The 11105-nt window shown below is 37.2% G+C and overlaps 1 long non-coding RNA gene across 1 annotated transcript; it reads left to right on the forward strand.

Annotated features, from left to right (window-relative positions):
* The first annotated feature begins 840 nt into the window (after nt 1-840).
* LOC148763988 (uncharacterized) lies at nt 841-1950 on the forward strand. The gene is made up of 2 exons (XR_016024550.1): nt 841-1289; nt 1720-1950. It is a non-coding gene; the product is annotated as an uncharacterized LOC148763988 (long non-coding RNA).
* The last annotated feature ends 9155 nt before the right edge of the window (nt 1951-11105 follow it).

Here is an 11105-nt window from a genome sequence, read left to right on the forward strand (position 1 = left end):
TTTACATGTCAACCGGTCAACCAAAAACAAAGAAAACATGTTTAACAAAAAAATAATAATAATAAAAGAAAACAAACAAAGAAAAGGAAAACGTGAACGGTGTTCGGCCAAAAAAAAAAAAAAAAGAAACAAACAAAGAAAGCCAACCAAGTTATCAAGGCTATGGAGGATAGAAAACTTGAAAACGATTATAATAACTAACAATCCACGCCATGGTTGTATCCAAGGTTTTTATATTTTCACCATTTTAATTTTGTTTAATTAAACTCATTTCAACTTTTACTGTATTAACAAATCGTTAAGATAAACAAGCTCTACATCATCAATTGTTTACATGTCAGCTGATCAACAATTCTTTTGATCCGTTTTGACTCTCTTTAACAAAACAAATATTTAAGTATTACTATAAGCAAGCTTTAATTGCCTGAATTATAGCTTAACTACATGAACAAGCTATAGAAAGGAATCCATTCACCATTAATAATCTTACCAAACACGTCAACTACTTTCTCATCAATATCCATTGCTTTAAGTTGTTCGTACATCAACTACTTTCTCATCAATATCCATTGCTTTTAATTGTTCGTTCTCACATGAAAAAAAAAACAAAACGTGTTTGGGTAAAAAAAAAAAAAGAAACAAACAAAGAAAACGAGAATGGTGTTTGGCCAATTAAAAAAACAAATAATGAAAACGTGAATATTGTTTAGAAAAAATAAACCGAAAAACAAAATACAAAGAAAGTCAATCAAGTCATCAAGGCCACGAAAGATAGAAAACTTGGAAAGGATTGTAATCAATAACAATCATATTTCCACGAAGGATAGAAAACTTGGAAATGTATATTCTAACAAGGGTATGTTGTCTATTTTAATAAAAAGTTCTCATAAAGTAATGGAGCTTTTGGCTTTAATGGTCCTATCTTCTATTTCTAAACATCTGTGTGATTTAGTGTCTTGAAATGGTCATATCTTTTAACTTATAAGTTTGATATGCATTCTTTTTTTCCAAGGAAAGATCCTATTAATAGGTTGTGGTGGTATTAGCAGGTAAAGTCAGGATACTGAATGATCATTACCTTCATCTTATTATATAGATGATGTCACTATTATCATAATCGTCATCACCATTGCTGCTATTGTTATTATTTTCATCTCCACCATTAATTTGATTTATGCATTCAATATAGTGGTGAGGATGCATGCAATAAAATAAGGGCTGGAGTAACTCTTGTTCAGCTTTATACTGCATTTGCATATGGAGGCCCTGCCTTAATTCCTCAAATGAAGGTATTCTCCTTTAATTTTATGAGTTCTATATTTATTTATTTTCTTTCTCCTTTACATCCTAAAGGGTATAAAACATTATACACTGACAAAAAATGTGTCGTCTTCTCTGATGGCATATCTGTCACCAGTTTGTTATTTGGAACTGCAACTTTTTTGGGACTTGGTGAAATATCATAATCTTGTAAATGCTCATGTCTTTATCCTAGTTCAGGTTTCATCAGTGTCATTTTAAGAAAGAAGTTAAGGATATTTCTTGAGTCCTGGATTTTGCATTCAATTTGTATGCTTTTGGGGTATCTTTCGACTTTTGGAGGGCTGATGTTGGGTTGGGATCATTAAGTTGTCGGGAATGGCCAATTGCTCAAATGGATGAATTATTGTTTTTGTTAAATATTTTGTTTGGCTTATTGTGATTGTGCTGTTTTTGCAGGCTGAACTTGCTGAGTGCCTAGAGAGGGATGGTTTCAAGTCTGTCCATGAAGCTGTTGGTGCTGATTGCATATGGTATTAGTACTTACCTTGCACCAAGAACTTCCTCACAAAATAGCTGTATTGTAATCTTTTGTCCTGTGCTTATCCTACATTATCACTTTTGCTTGGCTCTAATTTTTTTTAGAGGAAATTGTGGGAAATGACCTTCATAGTAAGGTCACTTCAAAAATGATTGTCTCTATAATTTTAACTATTTCTAGCCATTTTTTGGCATGACTTAACAAGAATACCTTTTAATCCAATTAATCCAAATGAAAGCGCGTCTCAGTTTCTTTTTTTCTGCTCTCCCGTCATTCAGCTTAAAATTTCAAAATTAAATCTCGATTTAGATTTAGCTATCCCTCCGTCCAGCTCTCCAAAGCCATCGAGGTCTATATCGACAACCAACTTTCTCATGATCCTAAAGTGCAGAGATGACATCAAGGTATTTGTTATGGGTTCTTGCATTTATTTAGGGTTATTCATAGAAGGAAAAAGTTGATGGATAAATTATATGAGTTTGGAAACTTAAATCTGGGTGGGGGTAGCAAAATCAATCAGTTTATAGGCGATGCGTGAATATTTGTTAGGCATTGAGTCATTGGATATTAGGGTGTGTGACTGGATTTTAGGAATCGTTACCTATTTATTTGGCATTAGGTGCTTGAATATTTGTTGAGCATTGCGTGGGTTCTTTATAGGCATTACGTGACTGAATATTTGTTAGAGGTGCGTGACAAGCGTTACGTGACTGAATATTTGTTGAGCATTGCGTGACCTATTTGTAGGCATTGCGTGACTTTAGCTACTTAATGCTGAAGGTGATTCTCTACTGATTATCTTCAATAACCTAATAAGCTCTAATGTAATTAATGAAGTTTATATTTAATTTCAGACTTGTATAGTAGCAATAGTATTAGATTTTGGTTGGTCTACCATAATGCCTAAATTAAAAAAAAAAAAGAGAAAAGAGGAAACGATAACGAATTTCTTGGAAAAGAGAAAAGATATAACATTAAAATCCTTTTTCATTAGTGAAAAAGAGAGAAAATCTTTAAGCTGCTTTTTATTAAGAATTTCTTGAAAAATGATGTTTGGCCTAGCTTTCACTTTTAAGAGGTAGCTAAGATGAAAGGGCAGGCTAAACAGGTACTTAATAACCAATTCAGCCCCCATTCATTGCATTGATATGGCTGTAGAAAACGAAGAGTCGGCTTTCATACCTATAAATAAAGGGAACCATTAACCATTTGAATCAAATTCAATTATCTTAATCAATCTCAGATAATTGAAAAATGACCTCCAAAGATCTAAGAGTCGAGAAGGGGAAAGAGGCAACCTCTAAAGAGGAGGAGGTGCCTTTGAGTGTGAGGGACCAGTTGCACATATTCTTGAGTGTGAGGGACTAGTTGCACATATTCTAGCAGGAGATGCAAGTTCTCATCGACAACCTGATGCAAAGGACTTTTGACCTAGAAGTTGCCATCTTGAGCAACGAAAAGATTCTTGTCGAGATAGAGTTCAAAGTAGATGAACTTATGAAGAAATGAACTACGGTTCATTTTTTTTGTATCATTTTCTTGTATTTTCGGAGGGGTCTTTTTAATAAAATTTGAATAAAATTTATAGCAATTTTTATTTTCATTGAGCACATATTTTGTTGAGTTATTTTCTTCGTTTAAGTTATATTATACTGAAAAACTTCGTGAGTGGATGTTAGGCATTGGGTGACCTATTATTAGGTATTAGGAGAGTGGGTTATACGCGGTGCGTGAATTGTGCAATACATATCTTCTATTGAGACATTGCATGAGTAGTTTGTATGTATATGGAATAGAGTACCTATGGTGACATGTTGTTATGTATTGCGTGACGTTGGGCCAGTACGTGATTGTTTAAGTTAGCATAACGTGAGTGGATATTAGGCATCGATTGAATTATTATTAGGTATTGCGAGACTAGTGGTGCGCAATTCACCTCTTGTTTAGAGGCTTATTATTCATTGAGTGACTTATTCTTAGTTGTGGCGAGCCTGACGGTGTGTGACTGACTTGTGCAATTCATGTGTTGTTTTGAAGTTTTTGTTCAATAGTTTTTTAGGCAGTGCGTGACTGGTTTTTATATATTGCGTTACCTGTTGTAGCGAGAGTGGTGGCACGTGACTTGTGCAATTCATATGTTGTTTTGAGGGTTTTGTTCAGTAGTTTTTTAGGCTTGCGTGACTGGTTTTTATATATTGCGTTACCTATTGTAGCGAAAGTGGTGGCTTGTGACTTGTGCAATTCATGTATTGTTTTGATGCTTTTGTTCAGTAGTTTTTTAGGCTTGCGTGACTGGTTTTTATATATTGCGTTACCTGTTGTAGCGTGAGTGGTGGCACGTGACTTGTGCAATTCATGTGTTGTTTAAAGGCTTTTGTTCAGTAGTTTTTTAGGGTTGTGAGATTGTTTTTTATATATTGTGTGACCTGTTGTTATGTATTACGAGAGTGGTGGCACGTGACTTGTGTAATTCATATGTTGTTTTGAGGTTTTTGTTCAGTAGTTTTTTAGGATTGCGTTACTGGTTTTTATATATTATGTGACTTGTTGTTATATATTGCGAGAGCGGTGGCGCATGACTTGTGCAATTCGCCTCTTGTTTAAGGGCATTTGTTCACTAGTTATTAGGCATTGCATTAATACGTATTAGACATTGCGACACTTAATTTCTGTAAAATTTTTGCGGTTGGCCAAATGTGACTTAGGCATTGCATAAGTAGTTTCTATGCATTGAGGGGCTATTTTTGATAAATTGACTGATCGTGATACTTATTTTCTATTAAATTTCAGCGACCTGCCAAATGTGAAGCTTATGATTACATACGGTGGTCATTGGGTCGATGACACTTACAAGGGTGGTGAGACACGAGTGAGGGGTGTTGGGAGTGATTTGTCATTTTCGAGACTAGTGAAGCTGGTTAAAGAGGTTGTTGGGTCAACTCACATAATAATGAAATCGAGCTACATACATCGTTCAGCCATGCCTCAGGGGTTTCGTGCGCAGTTATCAGGGATGATGAAGATGTAGCGAGTATTTTGTGAGATGAAAGGACAGTTGTTGTGTTTGTGACAATTAAGGCAGGAAATGCAAACAATATTTCACATGAGCATGGTATCCAACATAGTAATCAACAAGAACATAATGTTAATTATTTTGACATACCACACCATGCATTTCCTAACAAACAACCATGGCAATCACGTTTAATGTATCCTCATGAATTTCAGCAGCCCGACGCACACATGAGGTGTCTGCAAATGATGTCTGCACAATTTCGACCGGAATGTGCATAGAACGAAATACTCGGTACTTTGTAACAAACACAACTATCGCTCGAAAATGCATTGGGTCCATTGTCATTAGCAAACGACACTGTGATGGTTGTGAGTGATGACGATGCATCGATCAGATTGAAGATGATGTTGAAGAGGACGACACGACGGATCGGAACAATGAGTTGTGTTATGACTGTGAAGATGATTTTGTTTGCAAACATAAAAACCGTTCAGAGGACAACAGGGTTGAGCAGACCGACATTCCTGATTGCAATCATGCAGATGGCGGTACAGGTCATACCATAACTGTTGTGTTAGAAGAGGTTGAGTTGGACGACCATGGTAGAACCGTTGAATTAGAAGATGTTGAGGGTGCGGACCCTATTTACGATAACACCATCGCACTTGAGAACGACATTTGTTCGCCTGATGACAGTGATCAAGAGAGGGTAAATACAAGGGGATCTCGTTAATGGATTATTCTCGGGCTAGATATGATATCTTTCCAAACAGTTGGGAGTGAGGAATCCAAATCAATGGACGATTACTTATATCGCGAAAAAGTGTTTTTATCGAAGGCTGAATTGAAACGAACTTTGAGCATGTTGGCACTAAAAGAGCATTTTGAGTTTAGAGTTAAAAAGTCATGTCACGTTCATTTTGAGGTTGGTTGTAAAGATAAGACATGCAAGTTTGCTTTGCAAGCAACGAAGTTGCCTGAGGGAGAATATTGACAACTTCCAACATTGCAGAAGGTACACACGTGTACTGTCGATGGTTTGCACTGTAGGTACCGAACTGCGAGCGCGAGGGTAATTGGTGAGCTTATCTCCAGCAGGGTGCAAGGAAATTGTGTAACCTCATTGAGACTAAAGGAAATAATAGAAGAGATGAATCGCAAGTGGGGATTGCAATGCCTATATGGTAAGGCCTGGCAAGTGAAGGAGTACGCAGAGAGTCTTATGTTCAGTCTGCAGGAAGAGTCATTCCAACTATTTCCCTCCTATTTTCATATGTTGGAATGTGAAAATCCAGGTACTATCATGTTTGTCGCTACTGATGGGGAACAATGATTCAAATATTGTTTCTGGGCATTTGAGTCATGTATTCGAGGGTTCAGTGCTGTAATGCGGCTTGTAGTCACTATCGATGCCACACATTTGAAAGGCAGATTCAAGGGTATTCTGTTTGTGGCGATATGCAAATATGCGAATGAGCAGATATATCCACTTGCATTTGGCATTGGCCATGTCGAAGACGAAGAGTCTTGATCGTGGTTTCTTAACCAATAGCGTCGTGCAATTGGTTGTCTGAAAATTCAATGTTCATTTCTGATCAGCATCTTGGCATTAAGAATGCAGTTGAGAAAATGTACAAGGACGCTCATCACTGTCTATGCAATTACCACTTAGAGTAAAACGTTAAAACAGGTTCAAGCGCGAAGATGTTGTAGCGATTTTCACCATGGCCGCCAACTGTTATAGGGTCACCGATTTTGACAAACATATGAATCAGCTGAAACAGCTTTGCAAACTTGCTTATGAAAGCCTTATGAGATTACGCCCTGAGATGGGCGCGTGCACGGTCACCAGTAAGGCGATACAAGCTAATGACATCCAACACTGCGGAGTGTATTAACTCTTACCTAAGGCATACAAGAAAAATGCTAATAACGGTGTTGATCGAGTACATCAGAGGCATGTTTCAACGTTAGTTCTATGACTGGCACAATAAGGCATTGAATTTGACCACACCCCTTAGCCCTCGGGCTACCGATCTTTTGAACAGACAATTCAATGAAGTATGTCACTTTTCCATACAAGCAATCGATCGGGTGGAGTTTCAAGTTATAGGCGGGAGTAAAGACAGAGTCGTGAACCTCTCCACCAAGTAGTGTTCATGCGGTGAGTTCCAATCCGATCTACTCCCCTGCACGCATGCCATGGTGGCAATAAGGTATGAGTAATCATGTTTTGTTATATTGTGCATGATGAATTGAATTTTTACATTGTTCACCAACTGTGATTTCATTATCTTGGCAGTAAGTGCAAACGTGCAGCTATTGAATTATGCTCGGACTATTACAAGACTTGATCTTGGGCAGAGGGATATGCAGTTCCCATTCGCCCGATTTGGCATCTTAGTGAGTGGGACATCCCCGATGACGTTCAACAAATTATCGTTTTGCCACCAAGTTGGCAAGGTCAAGCGGGAAGACCTAAGAGGAAAAGGAATCCATCAGTTGGGGAAGGCAGCGGACAACGTAGATGTTCACAATGCAAGAGCTATGGTCATAATAGAAAAAATTATCAGACTTTGTTTGCATCTCAATCGACAAAAAGGGAAACATCATTTGCTCAGTCGACGGCTCGACGACATCGACCCAAGGCATGTGCAATTTACAAACAACCCGAGCACACGCGAAATCGCTATCCAATGCGGACTACAAACTCTAATAACGTTATAGGTGTCGTACCTGAAGATAGTGGCCCTTCAAACGTCAGTTATTAGGGATTGTTTCGAAGTGGCCATTGATATTTGCATTGAATAATACTATTTCAACTTAAGTTTGACAAAGTTTGAATGAAAAGTAAGATACACAATATGTCCATATGGAAGAGAAAGACCTTATGCTAGTTATGGAGGTTTGAAAAAGTGTACCAAAGCATGAGAATTGAAGTTACTTTGAGAAAGTTATTGATGTTTCAAGGGATGGCTTCCATGCAATATGGAAAACGTTTATTGAGGAAGAAGGAAAGGAAGAAGAAGAAGAAGAAGTTGCTAGAAGTGAGGAGAAAGTGCTGAAAAAAAAATAGATATTAATCTTGTAATTGACTACAGTTTTCATTATTTACGAAAATGCCATTGCATAGTTGGATCATCAAATTCCAATTACAGTACTTAGCCCATTTGTCGAATCATCAAAGTCAGATTAACGAATACAAGAAGAAGATAAAAAAAAAAGAAAGAAAAAGAAGAATGGGAGATTTCAACCCATAATTTAAGATGATGAAAAAGTAGAGCTAGAAGAAGGAAGAGCAACTTTAGCAAAATGGAAAAGAAGCAGCAGACCCTCAACCCCAAAAACGATGCTTTGCTTCGAATTGTGAGTAATTTTTTTAAAATATGATGGGTAAAAATGTCCTTAAAGACATTGCAGAGTGTAATGTAATGTGATTGCATTGGTTTTGGACTGCAATCACATTACATCCATTGGCTGCAATGTGATTACATTGCAATTTTCCATTGCAGTGGTCTGTTACAAAACAAACACTGTAATATAATTTAATTAGGCACATTGCAGGGAATGTGACTTTACATCCCTTATACCAAACGCACCCTTAATGTCGACTATTGTAATCAGAAAACATAAAGGGCATAAGATAACTTCCAACTGTTTTTTTCATATTCCAGTCTTCCCAATATCTATTGATAGCTGCCTTTTCATCTTCCAACCGTTCCAAACTTAGTTTAACGATAAAAGGAAGTTGAACCACTAAAGCTGAACCATCCTACACTATCTTAAGCAATGGCCGCATCTTCGAGCAGACCCAATGTCCATGACAATGGCGACCAAAGTATGGGTGATGATGAATACTCTAGCCTACAATCAAGGAAGAAATGGAAACTAGATCTTTAACTGCCTGTCGCACCAATTGGTTTTTCAATTGAACCAAGTAATGATCCATGCTCTCCCTTACGGTTTAGAAACATCTCACATGGTGGTAGGTATTGGGTAATAGAGAATGCCATGATATTGTAAGGGAAAGTGGTAGATTAGGAAAGCTTAAAGGAAAACATATACCTTGAGGGTGACATATCTTCGTTTTTCGACATGGGTAAACTTGAGGGTCTAAATACCTTTTCATATTTTGATTATAGCTCGACTCTTGTTAGGGAATTTTACTCCAGCATTCACCGGAGTGAAAATGAATTTGAAAATCCTAGAGATTTTGACCTATTTGTTTTGAACGTGTTTTTGGGAGGAATAGAGTTTACAGTGACTCCCTTTGATATTAGGAAGCTTTTGAAAACGAATATATAGACATGGACAATACAGACCTCCACCATCATATGACGCGTCTCGTATGTGGGCCCAAGTGACAGGCAGAAGAGAACCATACACCACAGAGTCATATTCTGTTCGTCATTTGAATTCTGTACTAGATAGGTTGGTACATAATTTTTTGGCATCCACATTACAGGGAAGGATCAGTCATTTAAGACATGTTAGCGCTAAGGATTTGTGGATGATGGAAAAAATTAAAAGGCAGTTTGGCATGAATATTGCAAAATATATGATCATGAGAATAAGACAAGTTGCCATACGGGAAGAGACGACCCTTCCATACGAGAACATCATATCGGCTCTAGTTAAGAAAAAATGGATATGGAGCAATAAGTATCTAGCTGATTGGACCAGTCACAGGCCTTATAATCTCTCGTTTCCATGGCTTGTGAAAAGGGGATATGACTTTAGTCTTGATGAGCCATTAAACTCTGTCGAAGGTAACCCAGTTCATCCTGCCTATGATACTCCATTCAAACAACTGTCTAGAGTTCTTGTTTCCAATGATGTGATGTATAATATGCTTATGAGGATTGATGAGAAACTCAGTAATCAAATTGCTAGAATACAGGCATTAGAATTGAGGATACAGAATGTTGAGAATCTTCTAATACAAAGAATAGATACAGTTGTTCGGGCAGTAAAAGTGAGGTAGAATTGACTGTCCTCAAATGAGTTTCTCCGACATTAACCTCAGAGAAAAAAGAAGTCAGTTGTCATTGGTTCTGGCTGAGTCAACCATACTAGATGAACATTCATATTTGAGAGTTGTGGGTTAACTGGATTATGGATACTGTAGTTTGTATTACATAATTCACTTATGGTATTTTGTTTTCTTTAACTCGATATTTTGTTATGATGGTGCTTGGGGTTGAGTTATGATTTGATATTGTTCGTGGTAATTGGCTTACCCTTATTCGAAGAACATGACATAAAATAGGTGAGTCACGCAATGCAAGATCAACTAGTCACGCAATGCAAGATCAACTAGTCATGCGATCCCATATCATCGAGTCACGCAATTCAATAAGAATTCGTAACACCACTCCATATATACTACTCACGCGGCTTCATATCAACTAGTAATGTAATTCCATAATATCCAATCACGCGACTCTATTTTTCTACTCACGTGATTTTATAATAAATACTCACACCATTCCATAATAACTAGTAACACCACTCAATATATATTACTCATGCGAGTCAATATCAACTAGTCACGCGATTCTACAAAAAAGTCATGTCACGCGCTTCCATATTAACTAGTAACGTCATTCCATATTTACTACTAACGGGAGTCAATATCAAATACTCACGCGATTCTAAATCTTAACAGTTCACGCGAACCATATTTACTACTCACACGATTCCAAATGGATTAGTGACGCGATTCCATATTAACAACTAACGTGATTCAAAATTTAGTACTCCCGTGACTCCATAACAAATACTCCTGTGAATCAATATCAACTGGTGACGCGATTCCATCCATACCATTCACGCCATTCAATAGCAACTTCTTACAACCCTATGTCACGTAATGCAATTCAACATGTCATATAGGCTATAAAGTAAAGAAGCAAAGGGGGGTTAGCATATGCAAACGAATGATGTTTGGCCTAGCTTTTGCTTTTAAGAGGTAGATAAGATGAAAGGGATGGTCGAACTAGTACTTAATAACCAATTCAGCCCCCCTTCATTGCATTGATATGGGTGTAGAAAACGAAAAGTCAGCATTCATGCCTATAAATAAAAGGAACCATTAACCATTTGAATCAAATTCAATCATCTTAATCAATATCAGATAATTGGAAAAATGACCTCTAGAGATTCAAGAGTCGAGAAGGGGAAAGAGGCAGCCTCTGAAGATGATGAGGTGCCTTTGAGTTTGAGGGACTAGTTGCACATATTCTAGCAAAAAAGCAAATCTAAAACACAAAATGTCTCTCTAAAAGT

The sequence above is a fragment of the Theobroma cacao genome, chromosome 2 (assembly GCF_053813885.1).
Source record: "Theobroma cacao isolate CCN51 chromosome 2, ASM5381388v1, whole genome shotgun sequence".
NCBI classification, from domain to species: Eukaryota; Viridiplantae; Streptophyta; class Magnoliopsida; order Malvales; family Malvaceae; genus Theobroma; species Theobroma cacao.